This window comes from Mustela putorius, unplaced genomic scaffold, assembly GCF_011764305.1.
Source record: "Mustela putorius furo isolate JIRA1106 unplaced genomic scaffold, ASM1176430v1.1 tig00001149_pilon_pilon_pilon, whole genome shotgun sequence".
NCBI classification, from domain to species: Eukaryota; Metazoa; Chordata; class Mammalia; order Carnivora; family Mustelidae; genus Mustela; species Mustela putorius.
In genome coordinates this window covers 1,049,823-1,069,220 of record NW_025421595.1, presented here as the reverse complement: position 1 = coordinate 1,069,220, position 19,398 = coordinate 1,049,823, and the positions used below count along the sequence as shown (strand labels likewise).

The 19,398-nt window shown below is 38.9% G+C and overlaps 1 protein-coding gene across 6 annotated transcripts in view; it reads right to left on the bottom strand.

Annotated features, from left to right (window-relative positions):
- Window positions 1–9,180, bottom strand: part of LOC123394027 (probable ubiquitin carboxyl-terminal hydrolase FAF-X) — a 156,075-nt gene extending 146,895 nt beyond the window's left edge. For 4 of the 6 annotated variants that reach the window (XM_045087485.1, XM_045087481.1, XM_045087480.1 and 1 more), the window contains exon 1: window positions 8,790–9,179. The gene's annotated coding sequence lies outside the window, so the exon portion shown is untranslated. Of the gene's footprint in view, window positions 1–4,505; window positions 4,545–8,789 lie in introns of all 6 variants that reach the window. The other 2 variants (XM_045087482.1, XM_045087484.1) reach the window with 2 other exon arrangements.
- Window positions 9,181–19,398: the final 10,218 nt, after the last annotated feature.

Here is a 19,398-nt window from a genome sequence, read left to right as displayed (position 1 = left end):
GCCCAGGTGGACCGGCCCTCATACTGTTATTCTCACAACTCCCACAGCGGCAGAACTCCTAGGACACCACCCATGGGTACACATCTCCAATCTAAAACCAGCCCCACCACAGGATGGCTGGACTTCCCAAGCCCACGTGGTTGCAAATTTTCTGCACCACTTCTCCTCACCCTCCTCCTTCTACACCCCCCCCCCAAATTAGCTGCCCCTCAGGTGACCCTGGGTTCAGGTGGCACTTCTTCCTAGTGGAAACTTGGACCCACGGGGACACCACACGGTCTACTCAGCTGGTCATCACAGACGGCCAGCCCGGAGGGTGCCAGCCCTAGTGGAAATGGCCGTTTTCTCCCCGCTCCTCCCACTACAGAAAAAGGCTGTGTTTCTTCCCCTGGTTATTGGGGTCTCCTTGGTGTCTTCCCTAGTGGCCACCAGGCTGGGCACTGGGGCTCTAGCCCACTCCATAGATGCTACCTGAGATTTATTTGAATAGCTCTGAACAGCCGTAGAGGCTGTTCAGTTCTTGACATCCCTACAACGACAGGTTACCTCAGTGGTCCAGGCAGCCCTACAGAACTGACAAGCCCTGGACTTGCTCACTGCAGACAAGGGAGGAACATGTTTATTCCTCAATGAAGAATGTTGCTATTATATCAATGAATCTGGTATAGTCGAAACCAATACTGGTGCCCTGGCAAAAATCCACGACTCCCTTCGTGGCCAGCATCGCTCTGAAATAAACCCCTCTCAATGGTGGCTCTCCCCCTTGGGATCCTTCTGATCCCAAGTCCCCTTATTCTCCTCTGCCTATTAACACTAATCGCCCCCTGTGTTCTTCGCTTCATTCAGGATCACATACAGGGTCACCGTCAACCAACTCCTCCAGGAACCCTACACCTGCCTATCCCCATCCAAAGGACCCTATAACGACGTCCCTTTGCCAGCAGGAAGTAGCCAGATCTGAATTGCCACCCCTTACACAAAAAGGTTGGAATGTTGGGTCGGTGGCTCTGAGAATGCAGGAGGAACAACAGAAAAGACTGCCGGGGCCGCCATCTTCCAGCACCCCTCCTCCCTCTTCCTCAACCCTTGACTCTAGCGCCAAAACGATGTATGCCCAGCTCTCCATAGGTAACCCAATACCTATCTAGGAAACAGAAGTATCAGGACCACCCACCCCATACCCTCTGATCACCAAATACCCTCCCATATGTGGATGTGAGCCCATGCCTTGGCCTGACTCCCTTCAAGTGCGACTTCCCTGACTCCGCATTTCTCCGCTTTCCAGAGTGGTGGAACCTCACCTGAGGGTGCCCATCTCCTCCTGGCACGACTTTCCTGGTTCCCCTTCTCCTGAGCCCTGAAACTATGCCAGAGAGTGCCTTTAATAAATCTTGCCTTGTGCCTATTGCGCCTGGTGTCTTGTTTATCTCACCTAAAAAACCTTACACTGACAACATGGATGCCACTAACCTATAAGAATCTGAAGGAAGACATTAAACAAAAAGCACCAGAACAAAACAAATTAAAACAAAATCAGAACACACATAACCAAGAAGAAAACTAATTAAGCTCAGGCAGACACAGTAACACAGGGAAAGAGGAACTGTGACAGCCTATGTCTTCTAACCACAAACTTTAATGTTTCATTAAACTCCTAAGTTATTCCTAAACCCAATAGATAGATTTTGTTTATTTGACAGACAGAGATCACAAGCAGGCAAGGAGGCAGGCATAGAGGGAGAGAGGAGGAAGCAGGCTCGTTGCTGAGCAGAGAGCCCAATGCGGGCTCGATCCCAGCACCCTGATCATGACCAGAGCCAAAGGCAGAGGCTTTAACCCACTTAGCCACCCAGGTGCCCCTAAACCCAGTAGATAAAAGGAACGCTGTTCTTTTGTACTTCACACCTATATTGCACAGGGGAATACTAATGTTCAGAGTGAATCTTTTTTTAAAAAAACAGATTTTATTTATTTGAAAAAGAGATAATGAGAGAGAGAGAGAAGGAAAGAGCATGAGAAAGGGGAGGGTCAGAGGGAGAAGTGATACTGGGATTGCAGGATTGTGATCTGAGCCAAAGGCAGTAGGTAGTAGTAGTAGGTAGTAGTGCCAACTGAGCCACCCAGGCACCCCAAAATGAATCTTTTTTTTTTTTAAAGATTTTTATTTATTTGACAGACAGATCACAAGTAGGCAGAGAGGCAGGCAGAGAGAGAAGAGGAGGCAGGCTCCCTGCCAAGCAGAGAGCCCGATGTGAGGCTCGATCCCAGGACCCTGGGATCATGACCTGAGCTGAAGGCAGAGGCTTTAACCACTGAGCCACTCAGGCGCCCCAAAATGAATCTTTTTAAAAAACTATTTTATTTTATTTTTTAATTTTTTGAAAGATTTTATATTTTTTATTTATTTGACAGAAAGAGGGAAATCCCAAGTAGACAGAGAGGCAGGCAGAGAGAGGGGAGAAAGCAGGCTCCCCACTGAGCAGAGAGCCCAATGCGGGCTGGGATCAATCCAAGGACCCTGAGATCTTGACCTGAGCCAAAGGCAGAGGCCCAACCCACTGAGCCACCGAGGTGCCCCTAAAAAACTATTTTAAATGGAAAACAACTCGGGAAGTTCCACTAGTTTAATACTGTAACATGTAAGTTCAATCATAGCACCTTTACTGAGGTAGGCTAAGAGAATGACAGAAAATCAAAGTTAGGAAAATTAGCTAGTCCTACCCCAACTTACTTTGTAAAAAATATGGTTCCAGAAAAAAGTAGTATTTTTATTTTGTACATTAATATAGGATAAGTGCTTAGGATACTAACTGATACACGGCAAATGCCCAACAAGTATTTGTTGCAAGAGAAAAGGAAACATGCCACAAGTATAGAAAGGATAATCAGAGAAGAACCTCTAAGTGATAAAACAGATATAATCAAATCAAGTTTGTAAGTATAATTCCAGTTCTTAAACTACTGCATTAAAATCCTATTTACAATATATCTGTGACTTTGGGTGTGAGATTTTTGACCCCACTGCCAACACTAAACATTCAAAAGAAGATAAGTGCTGCCTAATGGCAAAGTAACAACATTCCTGAATGATCTCAGGTCTCCCCTTCTCTTAAACTATACTACTACTATAACTATACATAAGGATCATCTGAGAATTTTTATTATTATCTAGGTCTTTCCCAAGAAACAAGTAAAATCTTCCAGAATCTACTCTAGAAGTGAGACCTAGCTAATTCTTTTCAGTAAACTCCACAGGTAAATCTGAGAAGAAAACCACAATTATACAGTAACTCTGAGGGCAGAATAAAAATAAGGGTTTGCTACCAAATAAGTATCTATGAATGTATGTGTGCATACATGCACATACTGCGCATTAAGTTATCTTTAATAAAGCAGAGGACTAGCAAACACAGCACAGAATCAGTACACAGATATTTAAAAATATCTGTGTAAGATTTTCCATCAAACTACTTTTCACATCTTGCTCACTGAAAGTATTTTGTAATGATCACTTTATTTCAAAAGAAAAAAAAATAAGAAGTCCATGATATGATAAATTCAAAGCCCTAAAACATAGCAAGCAGTACAATTTCATGGAGTCTTTCCTTCACTTATACCATTAAGGTTTATTAAAGTAGATCTAGTTTCCATATTATTTACCAAAAGAACAATGTTCTGCCACTTTAAGAACCCCCAACAGATTCTATACTAGCAAACTTTTCCTCTATGTGAAGAGAATTTAATTTACCATATTAAACTAAGGAAAAAAGAAACTATAAGTGTCTATTATTTTTACTTCAATAATTCCATATACACTGTAAACTCTGTCTCATACACAAATCCACAAATGCTAACTTGATTTTGAAAAGCTTTTATGGAAGGGCACCTCAGTGGCTCAGTTAATCTGCTTCCTTAGGCTTAGATCAGCATCTCAGGGTCCTGCGATCAAACCCCATTATCAGGGTCCCTGTTCAGAGGGGAGTCTGCTTCTTCCTCTACCCCCAATCCTTGTGCTCTCTCAAGCACTCTCTATTTATAAATAAAATCTAAAAAAAAAAAAAAAAAATCTTTTGTGGAAAACCTATCATAAACACTAAAGGAAAACTTCAAACTCTCTAATATAATTTCACATCAAACCTAAGGTTTTCTGGATAATTCAAGTAAATAATAGGGAGATAAATACCTCAGTTTTGCACCTTAAGTAATATCAGGTTATTCAAACATTTTTAAAGACTAAACCCACCAAAAGAAAAACGAATGGCCCCCATATGTTGGGAGGAAAAGGAAAGGAGAACTTACTCAATGCAGCTTAACATCTGCGGCTAATCATTTCGCATATAGAAGAAAACTCAAATAATCTTTAAAACAAAATTACAAACCAAAAATTTTAATCAAGTCTAAGCCTATTCTAATATGTAAAGCTAGTCAAATTTCAATGTTTAAAAATATGAAAGCAAATAAATCAATGATTTATTGTACCACAATCTTAAAGTACCTGTACTCACCACTAGTTGTGCCTCTTTAATCTAGATGTTCACATGTATCTGTAGAAGTAAAAGAGCATCTACATAATATGATACACACAAAATGCTGACATAGTGCAAACATAATTAAAACTCAAATGACAACTCTGGCATTAGTCAAACTATCAAAAAATTGTGTTCTAGGGTGCACAGCTGGCTCAGCTTAAGTGGAGAACATACGACTCTTGATCTCAGGGTTTTGTTTGAGCCCTATGTTCAGCGTAGATGCTACTTAAAAAAAAGGCATGTTCATATTTATCTGAAAGACTGATACCCACATTCTTAGAATTAATAACATAGTTATTATTTTTTCCCTCAAAAATTTTAAAGATCACTTACCTAGGCTTTGTACTAGACAAATTAAATAGGTGGATGGAGAGCACAGGGAACCTTCAGTACTGGTATTAACTCAAAAGCTCCCAAAGTGACGGTAATATACTATCACGGTTAAAAAAAAAAACCTCTGCATTAACCGCTTCCCAAATAGTAATGTCGATCTCTGTCCAAATAATAATGAGGTCACAATTCTTAAGAGAAAAAAGTCACTGAAGAAAAACACAAAAATCTATTTCTCAAGGATTGCAATAAAGAAAAGTAAGTTAAAATTAAAAATGTGATGGAAGTTAAAATGAAAGTGTTAACATGATGGCTGCACAAAAATGTCATTATACTTAATGCTGAACTACATAAAAAAAGTTAAGATGGTACATTTTATATGCATTTTACCACAATTAAAAAAATTTCAAGGGTTACTGTCCTTTATAAAAATGAAATCTTCCAATTGCTAACACAAGCATAAACATAACTCAATAGTACAGAACTGGTAGCCCAAAAATAAACCCTTATGTATAAGCCCTTTGTTTAAAAGGTTTCATTTATTTATTTGACAGAGAGACGGACACAGAGAGAGCACAAGCAGAGGGAGCAGCAGTTTCCTCAGTGGGCAGGGCTTGATCCCAGGACCCTGAGATCATTACCTGAGCAGAAGGCAGAAGCTTAATGACTGAGCCACCCAGGCACCCCTATATATGCCCTTTTAAATACAGCAAATGTTTATTAACAAGGAAACCAAGACTTTTCACTGGGAAAAAAGTCTTTTAAACAAAGTATAGTAACACAATTGGATATCCACCTGTAAAAGATGAATTTAGAGCTCTAATTCTCACAATACATAAAAGTTAACCCCAAATGAATTACACGCCAAAATTTAATGCTTAATACAAAATATATATCATTTCTTAAGCATTTAAATATAAAATGCTTAGATGAAAATAGGTGAATTTTTGTGACCTGTTTATTAAAAAATGCCATTATGAAAACGAACAGGTAACAGAGACTGAGAAAGTATTACAAATCATATGTCAGAGAAAATACATAACCTTAAGAGGGAATAATTAAATATTAATTTTAAAAATGGGCCATCTGAAGAGACATTTCTCCAAAGATTTACAAACAGCCAACAGTTTAGTCACAAGGCAAATACAATTAAAACTATAAGGTATCACTGCACACCCACTAGAGTGGGTATAACCAAAAGTCAGAACGCAGAGAACTAATAAACTCATAAACTGCTGGTAGTAATGTAAAATGGCAATACTTCTTGGGAAATGATTTGGCAGTTTCTTAAGCTGAATGCAAATTTACAACACAACGCAACAATTTTGCTCATAGGCATCTACCTAACACAAAAACACAATGTTCACACACCAAGATTTACAAATTAATGTTCGTAGCAGTTTTAAGTCCGTATTAAATAGAGCCACAATAGAGTATAAATCTCAAAAACATTATCTAGCTGAAAGAAGTCAGATAAAAAGACTACATATTGTATGATCTCATTTATCTGAACAGCCAAGATAGGCAAATCTATAGCAACAGGAATATTAGAAATTGCCTGGGTCTAGAGTAGAAAAGAGGAAAATGACTACAAATGATCAGAAGGAACTGAAATGGTAGAAATATTAAAAAACTGAACTGGATACTGTTTTCATAATTTTAAATTATATAAAGAGTTAAATGTACATAAAAATAGGAGTAAGTTTTATTGTATATAAAAATTATACCCCCAAAAAGTTGTTAAAAAAAACAACTACCCCATAACGAAAAGATAAACTGGCCTTTCTACTTTGTAAGTATGTATCCCTTAATGGACTCATTTCAAAACAAACAAACAAACAAAACCTCCCTATTGAAATAAGTGTGTTTAATCCAGCTTAACAAAGGATGGTTTCCACATTAAAATGCTGAAACAAATGCAAAAATATTAGAAAACTAAGAAAATGAGCATTCATCTAGTTAACTAACAACCAAATAGTAAAATTTCTTCAATAACCACAACCTTCATTACAAATACACCATCAAAGAAAAAAATCTGGAAATATCCACCAAATATTTCTTGTGTATATACCTAAAATGCACTATAATTTCCTAAAATCCCAGGAAAAGACCCATAGTAAATACTACTTGACTATTTCTATTCAGTTAAAATGGTTTATGGTAAATAGTTACTTGTTTAGAGTTGTTAACTGTAATGTTTTCCTGTTTAATGGATACAAAAATTACCTCTAAGTTAGAAAATGAGCATTATGAGAGCAAACCACCAAAAAGAAAATACACATTTAAAAAAAACTGCTAAAAATTATATAGGAAAAGGTAGGTAAAATAGGTGAAATTTAAAAATATTATCTTTAAATCAGTGAAATAAGACATTTTCAAGTGACCCTTGAAAGAGTAATTTCAAATACTTTAGGCTTTCCTTTTTCCCAGACAGTGGAGCATTAAAATGTTAAATGTTAAACTTAAAATCACATGCTTGCGTTTTCAAATTTAGATAACTAAAGCTGATCCCTTTCTAACATGTCTTTAATCTTTACCATTTTCTGTAGACAAAAATGACAGTTGGTTAAATTAGCTGAGCAAGGAAACTACAAGAGTTTAACATGTTTTAACTCAGTCCAAAAATGCGGTTTAAGACTCCCATTCTAGCCTACAATTAAGTAGTTCTTTCTCATCATGATGTAATTTCTATTGTAATTTCCTAGAAAATCGCTATTAAATGTTTCCTAATCAAAGCACTTCAATTCTTTTTTGAAAGGTTAAGTATGTAAGTATTATGAGGATTTAAAAGGTGCAATGTCTTCTGTTAAGAAAATAATACAAAGTATCCCTCTTAAAAAATACAACAAGAATACTTAGAGCACATCTACAGCCCTCAAACTTAAGTTCAGTAACTACCTTAAAAAATTATTCACCTTTAAATACCAGTGCAACAAACTGCGTAAGAAAAACTGCAGTCGCATAATAAAGGAAATTCACAAAATAACACAAATGCTCTTATTTGTAAAACTCCTAAAGTGTGGTTTCCACACAATTAGAACGTGGTCCATTATCACAAATTAATATTTTATAAGGAAAAAATACGTAGGTAAAATCTAATGCTTCAAATTACAATGAGATTTTACTACTAACAAACTGAGGTGTTCATACAGAATAGTGAACAATAGGTAAAAGGTAATATGGAATCGATTTCTTTATTAAAACATCTTTCATTGGCACCTTGGGGCAGCACAAGGCAAAAAACTATTCCACCCTCTGTTTACTTTGGGAAGTAAACAAATGTTAGTTAGCCCTGAGAGAGTTTGCGAAATCACTCTAACCTTAGTGACAGCGTTTGGTGGCAAGTGCGACAATGATACTCGCCTAGAATCCTCTGACGGCTATACAAGTGCACTAATGTGGAGCGTTTAGACTCGGCACAAATAGGAGTCTACCAGCGAGGGGAGAGAGCCGTCAGCCATTTTCCCTTACAGTCCAAAATATAAACACGTTCCTACAGCGCCGGCTCCGCAGCCATTATTGCCTTGCGCAACTGTCCAGCCCAGCCTGGTGCAGAGAATGCAGGGACAAGTTAAGTCCCGCATCTCGTTAGAAAAGGGAAGAAATACCAAGAAACCCCTAGTCCTCCTGGCCTCTCTCTGATTCGGCTGTGGGTCCAGGAAGGTACGGGCCGCCACAGACTGCTAGACACCGCTGACTTCTACCCCAAAACCACAGTATGTGAAGGTGGGAGGCAGTGGTAATACTCAATGATAACCCGGGCAAAAAAAAAAAAAAGAAAGAAAGAAAACCCCAACCCCCCACCCCCGGAAAAAACAAACCCAAACAGTAAAAAAGAAAAAAAAAATGCGACAGCTAGAACTGGGTCGTCGGCCGTGATAAAGGCACTGCACCAAGTCCGCCGTCTTCCGCACGCGGTGGTCCTCTCACCTTTTTTTTTTCCGGGGTAGGATCTCTCGCTGAGCTTAGATAGGATCTACGTAGTGAGATTGTCCTGAGTCACCTCTTTTTTACTCGTCCCGCAGCGGTGTTTCACCTTGCCTTTATCGTCCTTTTCGGCCAGGCCGCTTCACTGCGACTCTTACTCTTAGCTCTCCACGCCGACACCAGCACAATGCACTAAGGCGGCCGCCTCCCGTGTGGGAGAGGCGGCGGCGGGGACAAGCTTAGAGAAAAGCTTAGTAGCTGTTTGAGGCTGAAATGGGCTGGGCTCAATAGAGCCCCTAAAGGGCGGGGTGCGGGAAGGTCGGGGCTCCAGTAGTCGCCAGGCCGCTCCTCTTCAATATGGCGGATCCGCTGAACCAAAAAAAAAAAAAAAAAAAAAAAAAAAAAAACAACAAAAACACAAAAACCAACCACAAAAACCCCCCACAAAACAACGACAACAACAAAACCCACACAAAAAAAAACCGCCAAACAAACAAAACCAAAAAAACCGCCCGCCCAAGCAACTGCACAGGCGCAGACTTCCACCAACCCCGGCACCACCTAGGTTCTTGATAACCTTTCACCCCTGCCCAAGTCCCGCCCCTTGGCCCACCCCCTACGCCTGCCCAGTCTGTTGTCCCTGAGCTGTTCAGTTTCTCCTCCTTCCTACCGTTTTTTTCTCGCTCCACCGGAACTGGGAAGGAATTCTTGCGCAAATCCGGAAATGAATCCTGGTTGAGAACTCTAGATCCACAAACATTGTGGATAGGCGGGGCAGACCACAACAGTAAAGGCAATTGTGGGTATTTGACCGTCACACAAAGTGCTGTGACAGGACCCGTCTCTGACCCTATTTAATTGTAGCGTATTATAGGGAAAGGGTAGAATACAAACTACAATAAAGAAAACTGGGGGGTATTAAGGCTGTGGATCTGTTTTCACAATGATTGACCTGAAAAGGTAAGGCAGCAACGCCAGAAGGGTAACTACGTATTTAAGGAAACAATTAAGTGAAACAGGAGCGTCGCATTGACAATTTAACTTGCATCGTTGGGTTTAGTTGCATTATGAATTTGGCCGGCCAAGGAACCCGAATGGAAACGTCACCGAGCCTCAACGTTTACACAGTGGAAAGAAGTAGACCTGAATAAAGAAGTGCTGAGACTGCGCACTGTCTTATCTATTGTACCGCTTGGGTGAAGGCACAACTTTGCGTCCCACCTCTTCCCACCTCCATTTCTTGACCGATAGCCCCCTTGATGGCAGAAAGCTAAGAAGTAGCGATTGTATAAGATCCAGTCGACAGGGACAGTTGTCCATGTGAATAAGAGGAAAGCCCACCGGTTTTCTTATGTGGGATATATTGAACCATATGGATTTTCTACTTCATTAACGTATTTCGTTAACTGATACATTTTATCTTTATATCTACATATATGTATATTTATATAATATATATATATATACTGGATTCGCTTTGTATTATTTGTTCCTCTTTTGTGGCCACTACCAGTGTCTATCCATGGAAGACTGCAGATTTGCTACTGATAGAGATGTCATTAATAGTTATTACCTAAACAAGTCTTAAGAACACATCTCTAAATGGTATTCTGCAAAGAAAATATTTGAAGAGTATCTTAATGGCCCAAGATCATCGAATAGGGAACAATGGAAGCCTACTCCCTAGCAAAGTGCAATTTGTGCTCCAAACCTGCCCTACATGTAATAATCATAAGCAAAAGATTATCAGGGCCTTATTTTTGTCTCCTTATTGCCTTCCTCTTGGTAGGTGATATTTAGACAGAAACCTCTTTTGAAGGCTTAAAAAATTAAATTTTTGGTAAATATTTTTTTCTGAAATATACATACATCCTGTGTAGTTCACAGGATGTTAGTTTTTTCAAAGTAAACATGTGTATGTAACCACTGAAGATTTGACTTTCTGTTACTTAAAAGCTACTAGATTTGTATGTTACTATTTAGTGGATCTTGATAGAAGATACAAGTTGTAGAAGGAAACATCAACTACTTTATTACTACTCAATTTCGATCAATTTTTGAAAAAAGTTGTAAATTTTCTTCTAGTGAAGTACTGTAGATAAAGTTCCTGACACTGCAGAATTTCTTGATATAGATTTCTCTCTCACCCCTAGTTCCACCCCATTTCAGAGATCATATTGTAAATTTCCTGTTTGAGCTGTTGCTCAAATCTGAATAACTTTAGCTAACTCTGTGGAGCAAGAGGGTGAGCATTGTTTTCAGGGTCTCTCTGCTTCCTAAAATCCATGGAAGTAATGTGAAAGGGTATTTATGGATGTCACAATACTCAGCAGTATTTGCATCGCAGCTGAGGATCACAGAACTTGGACATTCTCTTACTTTAATACTTTCATAAGCAAGCTTATTTTTTGTGTATTGGGGATATGGAGGGATATTGCCTTATCTTTCCGGCTTACTAAGAAATGATTTAGGAACGGGTGCCTGGGTGGCTCAGTGGGTTAAGCCTCTACCTTTGGCTCGGGTCATGGTCTCAGAGACTTGGGATTGAATCATGCATCCAGCTCTCTTCTCAGCGGGGAGCCTGCTTTCCCTCCTCCCTCTCTGCCTGCCTCTCTGCCTACTTGTGATCTCTATCAAGTAAATAAATAAAATCTTAAAAAAAAAAAGAAATGATTTAGGAAAATGACAAAGGCAAATGATGTGGATGAAGGCATTGCATTATTGGCATACCCAGGAAAGCAAATGAGGAATGAGAATTCAATGAAATTCCCTCTATCTCTGTCTCCCTCCCCCAAAAGCCAACAGTTCCTCAAAAATAAACCTTTCTAGTCATTGATCACCTGAACACCCTGAGATGACAACTATTCTGACTTCCATGAACATAGATTACTTTTTCCTGAATTAAAACTTTATAGCATTATATAAATATACCAAAGATATGTAACTAATTACTATTGATGGACATTTGAATCATTTGCAGATTGGAACTTGTATGAATCAATTTACTGTCCATGTCTTTTCAGGGACCTATATCATTGTTTTAATTAGTCATAAGGCCAATTCCTGAATTTTCTAAGTAGGTGTATGTTCATCTTCAATAAATAGAGCCAAATAGTTTCTCATTCTGGTTGTGCTAATTTGAATCATACATTTTGCATTTTCTTCATGTCAAAACCAATCAAGCATTAACACTTTGATATTGATTCATCTTTACTCCCGTTAGCAATCCTAGCTTTATGAAATCAAATTGAGCACACAAAGAACTCTTCTTCCTATGTCAAGGAGTATCCACAAGCACCTGAACTCTAAGAAGGGCCTGGAATAGGGGTGCTTAGGTAGCTCAGTGGGTTGAGCATCCAGCTCTTGATTTTGGCTCTAATTATGAAGTTAGGGTCATGGGATCAAGTAGGCTTCCTGTTCAGCATCAAGCAGGCGTCCTGTTCAGCATGGAACCTACATTGAGATTTTCTCTCTTTCTCCTACTGCTCCATGGTCACTCTCTAACATACTCTTTCTCTCAAGTAAGTAGTAAGTAAGTAAAAAAGTAAATCTCTTAAAAAATAGAGAGATGGACCTGGAATATACAGCTTTTCAATTCTGACATTTACTCAAGGCCATACTAAAAGAAAATTCCTGGGCGCCTGGGTGGCTCAGTGGGTTAAGCCACTGCCTTCGGCTCAGGTCATGATCCCAGGGTCCTGGGATCGAGTCCCGCATCGGGCTCTCTGCTCAGCAGGAAGCCTGCTTCCCTCTCTCTCTCTCTGCCTGCCTCTCCATCTACTTGTGATTTCTCTCTGTCAAATAAATAAATAAAATCTTAAAAAAAAAAAAAGAAAATTCCTGATTTAAGGACTCCTGGGTGGCTCAGTCAGTTAAATGTCTGCCTTCAGCACAGGTCATGACCCAGGGTTCTGGGATTCAAGCTCCCTGCTTCTTTGCCTGCTGCACTCCCTGCTTGTGCTCACTTGCTCACTCTCTCTCTAGCAAATAAATCTTTTAGAAAAATTCCCGAGTTAAAAAATGACAAATTTCCAAGTTAATAAATCCATTAACTTCATGGAATGCCACTTACAGTGGAATGTCCCAAGACATTCCTCCCATTTCCCTTGTTTTCGTTTCTTTTCAGTAACTCCTGCCTTTTCACATTATTTATACTGCCTTATTTCCTGATTTTGTCTTATTTGGGTAAAACTATTATTACATTAAAATTCCAAACAGGATTTCCCATTACACTATTTTTCTCTCCAGAAATGCTTGTTTAGTGTTCTTATCACTTATTAGGAAATTAATCTTAAAAATAGGTGGAAGGAAGCATTTTCAAATAGTGTTATCATCAAAAGTCATACAGAGCCTCTACCCACAAATGAACCATACTGGTGAAATTTAAGTTTTTTTCAGGAATCATGAATACAGATCTTTAGTTACCCAAAAATATCATTGCATGCTGTACATTTTTTTTTTTTAAGATTTCATTTGCTTTTTAGATGGAGAAAGAGAACACAAGTGAGGGGCGTGGGGTGGGGAAGAGTGAGAGTGAAGAAGTCTCCCTGCTGGGCAAGGAGTCTGATGTGGAACTTGATTCCAGGATCCTGGGATCATGACCTGAGCTGAAGGTGATAAAGGAAAGAACACTAAGGCTTGAAGCCAATGGCCAAGAAAGAATTTTTAAGACAATTTTGGTACAAAAAGGATGATTTCATTATTGCGTGGGGACAGGAAAAATTGACAGAAAAAAGCTGCAATGGGGTCATGAGGAGTGGCCCATTTTATCCTTTCAAGTTGTGAGGTAGTCTAAGTTCCTAAGGAATTTTGGAAGCAAGTTTTCCAGGAACTTGAGGGGTCCAGCCATTGTCGGGAAGAGGTCATTTATTACCGTCTAGTAAAACCTGAGTCATGAGAAATTCAGATATATATTGGTGGTCCATATGCTTGGGGGACAGAGGTAAAGAAGTTTCCAAAAGAATGTTTATATGTTGAAGTAGACATAACAGGATCCTGGAGGCAGATCAGAAGTGGTCTGGCTAGGATCATCTTTAGGCCTTAGCAAAGGATCAACATGAGGGTAGCTGAGTCCCTAGAGGAATGTCACTCTGCCTGTTTGAAGGACTTGTCAGTAGTCTGTAGGTAGTAAAGAAATGCAGTAATTTTTCTTCTACCTTTCTTTCCCACATCAAAAGGAGATATTTAAGCAACTGAGCCACCTATGTGCCCCCATGCTGTACATTATTGAAAAAGATTGCAACTTAGCTTACCTCCAAATTTTCTTTCAAAGATGCACGAAGTTCCTAACCTTTCAGAGTTACTTGATACAGATTTCTTCTCTGTTTTTATTTCCACCCCATTGCAGAGACCAAATTCTAAACTTCTTGTCTGAAAATAGGTCTGTGCTGTTACTCAAATTTGATTAAGTGCTTCTAACTTTGTGGAGTTGTAGTTATTAGCTTTTAGATCTTCAAAGTGCTTCAACCATTTTATCCTTCATTAAGTAGCACTGTTTGTTATCTTTTAAAATGTAAGTCAGATTATGTTATACACATGCATAGTTAAACCCTACAAGGACTTCTTGCTGTCACCATAACAATTTCCAACTTCTGTAGAAAACCTATGTCTCTATTGATCTAAGCCCCTTATTTAAGATAACTCCACTCAGTCTCCTAAGTTGTAATAACATTTGCTTCCTCTGCGTTCTTTGAAAGTTCTCAACGCTTTGATACTAAGAATACACTCTCCATTTGAGATTTCCCACTAATATTTCCATTTGTTTTAACTGTTATAACTGAAGTATCCATCAGCTCAATCATCGCTTTCAAAGGCCTTTTTCTCTGACCATGATATGTAAAATGTCCCATAATCACTCTCTTCTACTATAAGCTTTTTTTTTTTTTTAAAGACTTTATTTGGGCACCTGGGTGGCTCAGTGGGTTAAACTGCTGCCTTCGACTCGGGTCAGGATCTCAGGGTCCTGGAATCGAGTTCCGCATGGGGCTCTCTGCTCAGCAGGGAGCCTGCTTCCTCCTCTCTCTCTCTCTGCCTGTCTCTCCAACTACTTGTGATTTCTCTCTGTCAAATAAATAAATAAAATCTTTAAAAAAAAAAAAGACTTTATTTATCTGACAGAAAGAGAGAGAGAGAGATCACAAGCAGGCAGAGAGGCAGACAGAGAGAGAGGGCGAAGCAGGTTCCCTCCCGAGCAGAGATCCCAATGCAGGACTTGATCCCAGGACCCTGAGATCACGACCTTAGAGGCTTAACCCACTGCACCATCCAGGCACCCCTATCAGCTTTTTAAAAAATCCCTTTTACTATCTGAACTTACATGAATGATTTACCGTTTATAATATTTACCAAATGTCCACTATGTGCCACTAAAATATTAACTCATGAGTACAGAAAGCTTGTTGTATATTATGTATTGTCAAGACTTGTAGAATATGAAATTTTTTAAAAAAGATTTTATTTATTTTATTTGACAGAGAGAGAGATCACAAGTAGGCAGAGAGGCAGGCAGAGACAGAGGGGGAAGCAGGCTCCCCGCTGAGAAGAGAGCCTGATGCGGGCCTTGATCCCAGGACACTGAGATCATGACCCAAGCGGAAGGCAGTGGCTTAATCCACTGAGCCACCCAGGCATCCTAGAATCTGAAATCTTACCCTCTCTTCAAACTAGGAAACGAGCTTATCATTATGGTTCCCTAGTCAGAGATGACATAATTTATTACTCAGAACAGACAGCAAAAGCTTCATGTTTGCATTAGTTATCTGTTGTTCTTCAAGTTTCATATTTTTTTTTAAAAAAAGATTTTATTATTTATTTTGCAGAGAAAGAGTGAGCACAAGTTTGTGGGGGAGGACTAGAGGGAGAAGCAGACTCCCTGCTGAGCAGGGAGCCTGATGTAAGACCTGATTCCAGGACTCTGGGATCATGACCTGAGCTAAAGGTAGCTGCCTTTTATAGTACCTATAAAAATATGGAGAATCCCAGGTGATTATTGGTTTGTTCCACATGTATAGAACGTGAAGTTTAGGAAGTACAATCATATGACTGAGCACCTCAATTAAAAAAAAAAAAGTTGCAGGTACCCAGAAAGAGGCAGGTCTCCAACCAAAATTTGGTACATATATTGATGTACATATATTGATGATACCACTGGTAAACCAAAAGGATATAAAAAGATTTATTATGTATGTGTGAATCTTTTGCAAGAGGAGGGAAGTCTTCTGGAATTAATCCCAAACGTCTAGTGGGAACAAGAAAAAAATGAGACTTGGTTAGGATTATATTTGTGGTTAGGGAATAGAGCAAGTAGGGACATGGATGTTTTGATTCTCATGTTGTATCATAGGAAAGCACAGAGACTTTCCCTTCATAAGCCCAGGCATAAACATAAAGGATAGATGATGCTTTAAGATATCAACAAAGATCATGAAAGACAGTTGTACAGAAAGGGTTAACTCAATAGTCTTAGGTTGCTCAAACTTGCCATACCAAAGGAAGGCTTAAGTTTAGGATGCCTGGTTCCTGAAAGATAAACTCTGAAACTTTGGAATACCCTCTCTGATAAGTGTTTTTGTATTGTTTAAGCTAAAATTGCTACTTATGGAAAATGCCCGATTTTTTTCATCCATGAGGCTCTAGATATCTCAGTTTGACTTCTGGGGACTAGAGACTGAATAGCTGTCAGACATATGGGTAATCCATGTCAGACATATGGGTAATCCATAACTAACTTCAATAACAACCCTGGACATCAAGAATCAGGCGAGCTTCTCTGTTTGGCAACTGGTAAAAAGAAAAACCAAAGCCTAAAATAGTCACTTACCCTAAGCCGAATCATCAAACAGGGACTTTACTATAGTTTCAGTCTCCTGCAGAAGTATAGTTTTAGCTAGTCAGTCAAAATCCTTGAGTTGCTTCTACCTTTCACTGATTGTCTGCTATGAACAATTATTTGTATACAATTTGAACAATTGTGTACAAATATATTAAAAAATAAATTTAAAAAATATTTTAAATTTAAAAAATATTGTTTTTCATTCTTTTGGGGATAGATTCAAAAGTGGAATTAATGGATCATATAGTAGTTCTACAGGTTTAGTTATTAGAAGAATTACAGGACTATTTTGCATGATGCTCCACTATTTTATATTTCCACTAGGAATGCATAAGTGTTTCATTTTGCCCACATGCTTGCCAACACTTCAATTTTAAAAAAGATTTTATTTATTTGTCAAAGAGAGAGAGAGAACACACAAGCAGGGGGAGGGGCAAAGGTGAGAGAAAAGCATGCTCTGTACTGAGCAGGGATACCAATATGGGACTCGATTCTAGGACTCTGAGATCATGACCTGAGCTGAAGGCAGATGCTCAACCAACTGAGCCGCCCAGGCATCCCCCCCAAAGAAAAAAGGCGTCTTTTTTTTTTTTTTTTTAAATAATAGTTATCCTAACATGTGGGAAGTATTATCTCATTGTGATTTGGGTTTTCCTTTCATGAAATATGAAATATTCTCAGCATATTTTATATGCTGAGAACACTTAGTGTTCTCATTGACTATTTCAGTATGTCCCTTGGACAATGTTTATTCAAATACTTAATCTGGGATGCCTGGGTGGCTCAGTAGGTTAAAGAGTCCTACTCTTGGTTTCTGCTCAGGCCATGATGTTAGGGTATGGATCAAGCTCACAAGATCCACGCTGAGTAGGGAATCTACTTGAGATTTACTCCCTTTGCTCCTTCCTATTCTCTCTATCTCTAGAAATGAAAAAATAAATTTAAAAAACAAACAAAAATACCCAAACAAAAACAAAACCCAATACTTAACCCATTTTGAAGTGAGTTTTTATTGCTACTGTTGTTAAGTTGTACAATTCTACATATATCCTGGCTATTACTTATCCCCTTAAGAGTATGTAACTTGCAATTTTTATTTTTCAATTGCAGGGGTACCATTTCATTTTGCTAATAGAGTTCTTAGATGCACAAAATTTTTAAATTTTAAGGTAGTCTAATATGAACTTTCTTCTTTTGTGCATGGAAATCATTGAGTAACATCAACATCATGGAGGCATAAGGCATCTTTCATTTTGACTCCCTCAACAACAAAAATTTAGCATCCATTCATGAACAAAAGTGTCTGTGTGGGAGGTATAAGCACAGATCTTGGTCCCACCTACTAGTACTGAGAACCAGTTGTTACTCTTGACCACAATGTGGGAGCACCCAGACAACACTGATGTGGTCAGACCCAATGGACAACAGTCTCTGTGGAAGTCCAAGTTTCCTTAACAGACATTCCAGTAGGGAAAAGAGTTTTGATACATTGGAATAAATAGGTAAATAGCTTGGTTTTACTTTCATCACCATTCCCACAGGATATCATATCTTAGGGCAACTATTATTTCTCTGGCAGAAGAATTTGAGAGTAGCTAAATGAGTAATCAGATTCCCTAGCTATATGGAACCCTGGCAAAAAGTCTCATTTCTTTTGCAAAGCATCCAGAGTATCAAATAAGGAGTGCCACTATAATGAGGCAGCAAATAGGAGTAACAGCAATTAAGATTCTCAGAGGATATTAAAAGGACACATTTTTTTTGCTGACTTCACTGCAGATGTCATCAGAAAGCTGCCCACAAGGTACTGGGAAAGCCTCACCCCGAATCCCACAATCTCATCCTTGGGCATTTCTAGCACCCTCACTTATACCTACCAACTCTTTGTAGCCAGGTCCCTATGTTTGCTTTATAGGTTATATGAACTTTGGTAGGTATTTTAACTTGCAGAAAGCAGCTGAGGACCTTCAGGCCAGGGAGAAACCACAAACTTGAGTTATAATACCAACTTTGGGAGAACAAAAGAGGCTATCAGCCCCTGACCTGGTGTACCCTATGACTGAGAGAAGATATGCAAGCTTAAGAATTGTCCTGCAAGAAAGGGTGAGAAGAATGATGCAGTTGTGCTAATACAAGTTTTGAGAAAACTTAGACTCTCTAGCAGTATTGATAGAAGGTGTTTCACCCACGAAGAAAATTTGTGAAAATTAGAGGAGGTGATCACTACTTCAAATGCAAACACAGCAAGGCAAAACTCCAAGGAATATGACAAATCAAGGAAACATATCACAAAAGGATCACAACAATTTAAAGGGAGATCTACAATTTACCCAACAAAAAATTCAAAATGGCTGTTTTAAGGAAACTTAATAAGCTATATGAAACCACAGAAAGACAATTCAGTAAAATCAGGATAAGAACCTAGAAAAAAATGAGAAACTAAACAAAGAGATACAGGGGTGCCTGGGTGGCTCAGTGGGTTAAAGCCTCTGCCTTCGGCTCAGGTCATGATCTCAGTGTCCTGGGATCGAGCCCCACATCAGGCTCTCTGCTCAGCAGGGAGCTTTCCTTCCTCTCCCTGCCTGCCTCTCTGCCTACTTGTGATCTCTGTCTGTCAAATAAATAAATAAAATATCAAAAACAAAACAAACAAAACCCCAAAGAGAGAGAAATAATAAAAAAGTACCAAATAGAAATTCTGGAATTTAATAATTAAATGAATAAGTGGAAAAGATGCAATAGAGACTATCAACATCAGAAAAAAAAAAAAAACAAATAGAA